The following is a 5523-nucleotide window of genomic DNA, read 5'->3' as shown; positions in this document are numbered from 1 at the left end:
CCAGAAGTCACTTCCAGCGCTTTATGGTCCATACAGGTCGCGGAAAAGTGACGCGGCCGAATGGCTCACGCGGGTTGCCTTCCTGCCAGGTCACGCGTCCGCGTGACTCACGCGTTCGCGTCGCCTGACGTCGGGGCAGCTATGAGAAATTATATATCAAATCGAAGCCCCAGACTTTAGCTTTCCAACGCAACTGAAACCGCGTCGTTTGAACCTCTGTAGCTAAAGTTATAGCTATTTGAGTGTGAAGAGGTCAGGCTGGACAGCTTAGCAATTTCTCCAACTTATTGTATTCCTTCCACTTTTGCATGATTCCTTCCCATCCTCCAAGCCATTCCTTCCCTATAATATCTGAAAACACTTAACACACATATCAAGGCATCTAATGGTAATAAGAGAGGATTAATAATAAGCAAATATAAGATCAAAGAAACATATTTTCAATCATAGCACAAAATCAGGAAGTAAAATGTAAAACATGCGAATTGTATGAATAAGTGAGTAAAGAGTTGATAAAAACCACTCAATTGAGCATAAGATAAACCATAAAATAGTGGTTTATCAACATCTCCTGATTCTACTACCAAATCCCAAGTCACTCTATTTTCAACCAAGTCTTCATCCCAGCTTCCCTGTAAGAACCAGAATTTAGTAGCCATTAATCGGAATAAAATAATTTAATTGTTCAAAATATGTTAGGAAATTTAGGAATAATAATTTGAAAATTTAAAGGTGAGATTTGGATTTTGTGGATTTTTCGAGTGAAAAATATAATTTTCTGTGGAAAATATGTAAAAATGCGTACCGGTAATTTAGCCTGCAGTACCGGCTTAAGTCTATCTGGTATTATTTATGAGAAAATAGAAACTGCATAAATACTTAGAAAAGTATTTAAAATTGAAAACTTGTCACTTATTATAAAAGTTTTGGCCCGAAGTTGAGTATTTGCTGGTTAAGTATGCATCTGTCAAGCCACTTCTCAAGGCCCCAGTTTCTTAGTCAAAGGTGTGTTTGGAAAACAATTCTATTTCGCAATGATTCAGCTCTTCTAAATTGAAAGCTATGTTTTAGGGAGTAAAGTGTAACAGACTCGTTAGAAAATAAATAAAAAGTTGTTATTTTTAGATTATGCATATGGTTTGTATCTTATTAAGTTTCACATTGTTGATTTTTTCATCATCTATTCGGATGTTGTAGACTCTTAGATTCCAAATCGAGTTTATGAGTCGAGTTTTATGAACAAAGTTTAGCTAAGCTTAGTTTAGGTGGTCTCTTGAGTTTGATTACCTTGAAACAATTCTTGCTTTTCTTAGTGGGCGCAATGGTGGCTTAGATGCTTCTTTATTTTGCAGGCTAGTTACTACAGAGGAGAGATTCTACCACTGTTGAAGCGACACAAGGTCATACAGTTTACTCACACAGATTCTAGACTTGCCAACAATGGCATTGCTTCCTCGATTCAAAGGCTTCGATGTCGTGCCAATTCTCTGCTTATTTTTGTTGTCTTGTTGGTCTTACCATGTTCAGTAGACACACAAAATAGAAATAAGATAGTAAGATTGTATCACTGTCTTTGTTTCTATTTTCTCCAGTTTTTGGATCAACTAAAACAATGGACAAATTTGTATCACAATAAAAATATTTTCTGTTTCTGCATTATATCTATTATTTGAAGATGGTTACCGAATGAGGCATTAAAGTTTTCTTGACTCTAGTTATAGAGTGAAGCTCTATTTTTTTCTTTTTTGTTAATTTATTTACAAGACTTTAATCAACAATCAAACTAAGGCTTCCTACTTTGTTTTTGCTTACTTTGTAGATTTGAGAAAGACATGCTAGCTTTCATTGGCTGCAGCCACAATCTAACAGCAAAAGAAGCAGATGAACTAAGGGTTATGCGATATGAAGTGAAGCATTGGAAGGAAAAAGAGATTGATAGTGTGGAGAAAAGATTGCTTGGTGGATGCCCTATGTCACCTAAAGAGGCAGTCGTTTTCTTGAAGGCAATGGAGTACCCTTCATCGACGACAATCTACATTGTCTCGGGGCCTATATATGGTAGCAATAGCATGGCGGCATTTAAGGCAGAGTACCCTAATGTCTTCATTCACTCTACTCTTGCAACTGAAGAGGAGCTGGAGCCTTTCAAGCCATACCAGAACCGGCTCGCCGCCTTGGATTATATCGTGGCATTGGAGAGTAATGTGTTTGTTTATACTTATGATGGAAACATGGCAAAGGCTGTGCAAGGCCATAGGGGGTTTGAAGGATTCAGAAAAACTATCAATCCTGACAGGTCAGTTTACAAAGTTCTTTTAGAAATGGTACCTTAGAAATTAGGGGTGCACATGGCCCGTCTTTAGGAGCTAATTTGGTGTGATTTTACTGAGTCTAAGACCGGGTAAAGGTCTCAAAGATTGACCCGGTCATTATTTCGGGTCGGATACGGGTTAAAGCGAACCCGGCCCATGTGCATCCCATGGGAACTAAAAAGATATATGTTTTAAATTAGTTTCAATATTATGTTATATTAATTATAAGTTTATTGTTTTATTTTTAATCACACTTGTTGAATTAGAAAATAGATCAAAGAAGCATCAAATTATAATTTATGGACAAATTCAAGTTCAAATATGGATATCAACTTTTCGGTAACAAGTTTCTTCTTTATAAATAAGTGCATCATAAATAAGTTTCTTTATAAATAAGTGTCTTTATGCTTTAAAGACCCGGTTTTCACCCGGTTTGGATCTAGTATAGTTGTGGCCTGAAAATATTTAGGTTTCATCGGGTTTAGGGTCGGGTTAATATCTAAAAAATAGATCCGGTATATATTTAGGGTCGAATCTGGATTTAGACAAATCCGGTTTTACCCGGCCTATGAACACCACTATTAGAAATGTTGTAACAAATGGGACCTTAGAAATTCTTACATAGAAATGGTATTTGTCACACATATAATCTTTTTCATTTCTTTTTTAGATTGAATTTTGTGAGACTAATTGATCAATTGGCCGAAGGTTCCATGAAATGGGTAGCATTTTTTTCTGAGGTCAAGAACTTGCATTCTAATATAGGCTAAGTGCTCCTTATCTTAGACAGGTAGGCGAGTCGCAAGAATCGAGGAGAAATTTTCGCGAATCCTTTCCCCAGTTGTGTATGTAACAAGTCTCAGGAGATGATCACAGCACTAAAACTTGATCATCGAATCGGCCTCGACTTGCAAAGATAGTACACTAGATTTTTTGATAAGTAGGTAAAATTGGTTGGGGTTCTTCACAATGTGTATTATGTTAAAAATGGCACTATATTTAAGGAAATGTTAAAAAAAGGAAAAAGCTCATTCATGTTGTTATGGTGGGAATGTTGCTTCCTCCTTTGTTTCAAGCCAAATTTGATGTGGCTGCTGAAGAATCTAAAGAGACATTTGTGTTAGGGTTCTTCTCATTTCACTAAAAAGTATGAGTTTCCATTTTAGAGAAGGAACAGATAAAAGGTTTTTTGTGTATAATCAATACGAGACATAGATTAAGATTATAGTGGGAGATTGACATTTATGATGAAATTACTCTCGTGGAAGTGGAAGGATTATTGATTCTTTTTTGAGAAAAACAATTGCCAAATGGAGCATATAGTTACAATTCTTCAAGGATGTAACATTTGAAACGTAGGAAATTTTTTTCCATTGAAGTGTTTTGTGTATTATATATATTGTTTTGCAACAATCTGCCTTTGAGTACAGTAAAGAAGGAAATGTCTTAGGTGAGAAAAGTATTTTCTGGTACTCAAAACACTAAAAAAAGAATTTTTGATGGAAGGTCTAGATTACTGCAGGACACAAATTATTAATATTGTTAAATTTGACCCAATATTACATATAATTATGAACTGATATATAAAATGGTCTGGTTAGATCCACAATTTTATGATTGGTTTTTTTTTTTGGGAAAAAGTTATTGATTAGTGGTTAGATTTTTTGTTAGATTTGGCCACATGGGCCTATACCCACAGTCTGTCCAAAAAATATTGTAATACAAACTCATACTTCCAAATATTAGATAAATGAAAAAATAAGTTAATTATTTTTAAATTAAGATAATTTAATTCATATATGATAAAAATTATAAATTTAGCAGTGATTAATTACTTACTTTACATTTTATAATTCTTCACATTTTAAAAGATTTTTCTAAATAAAAATACTATATATATAAAAATAAACCACTAAATTAATTATTATATATTTATATATAGTAAAAATTTATGTACAGTTAATTTCATGTGAAATTGATAATTGAAAATCGTTAAATAATAATTTAGCCAAATTATTTACAGACTTTTAACTATCAACTTCACATGAAGTTAACTACAATATACTAATGATGAAAACTTACGTACAGTGGTCTTCATGTGAAGTTAACAATTAAAAATTCTTAGTGATTTAATCAACTTTGTCAAATCATAAATAACTAATTTTTTACATTTTCACGTACATAAATGACTAATTTTCAAGCAAGTTATTTAAAAAATTATCTATAAATTTAATTAAATTTATGTGCAAAATTTTTTTCATATAAACGGAGGGACAAAACACATAAATAAACTAAAGCTAATTCAATATTTTGTGATTCATCCAAATAAAAAAATGATTGGTTAAATTCAATTTATGGATATAGTAGTAAATCGAATTGGTTCAATTTGATTTACTAAAGGAAACAGCAAATCTAATGTGACCGATTCGAATTACATGTCATAACAATAATTAATTGAAAGTTTGTGTCCTTAGTAAATTGAACGAAGCAAGTTGGATTTATAAACAAAAATGGTCAGGATAAATTGAAACAGACAAGGTCGAATTAGTATGCGTTGAGCTATATACACAAATTGATTTACCAAGATACATAAATGGATGTAAGTTAATTCGATTTATTATGATCCAAACGTATATATAGAGAATATTATATATTTAATAACATCCATAATGAATATAATAAAGAGTATATTCAATAATAAATTTAAAAAAATAATTATAAATATTTCTTATAAATTATTAAAAATTTTTATTATAAATTATAAATAATTATAAAATTTAAGATTTAGAATGTAGCCTTTAATATTTAAAATTAGTGAAATATTTGTCAAAAATATTATATTTTGTTGATCAGTTAACATTATTGAATCTATTGATCACGATAATATCTAGATTATTGGTTAGTTTTCATATAAAAATATTTTTATTCTATTTAGTATTTAATTTGGGTAAAACATTAATTAATATTAAATTTAGTTACTATGAATTCTAACTTCTAAAAATACATGTTAAAATTGTTATTAATAAAATTTTAAATTTTTTTATTTTAATAAATACTTAACAAATCATTAAAAATTCAACTTTATAACTTTACCAAAAAAATTTGTTTAATTAAAAATTTAACTTTACTAAATTGATCTTATTTAGTATTTATTAATAATTATAATTATTAATTAGTTAAAATAACTCAAACTTATTTTATTAATTATTTT

At 30.8% G+C, this 5523-nt stretch overlaps 1 pseudogene; it reads left to right on the top strand.

Annotated features, from left to right (window-relative positions):
- The first annotated feature begins 797 nt into the window (after positions 1 to 797).
- LOC112727430 (O-fucosyltransferase 19-like) lies at positions 798 to 3540 on the top strand (annotated as a pseudogene).
- Positions 3541 to 5523: the final 1983 nt, after the last annotated feature.

Source organism: Arachis hypogaea, chromosome 2 (assembly GCF_003086295.3).
Source record: "Arachis hypogaea cultivar Tifrunner chromosome 2, arahy.Tifrunner.gnm2.J5K5, whole genome shotgun sequence".
In the NCBI taxonomy this organism is placed as follows: domain Eukaryota; kingdom Viridiplantae; phylum Streptophyta; class Magnoliopsida; order Fabales; family Fabaceae; genus Arachis; species Arachis hypogaea.
The sequence above is the reverse complement of the archived record's forward strand: the minus strand, read 5'-3'. Positions and strand labels throughout refer to the sequence as shown.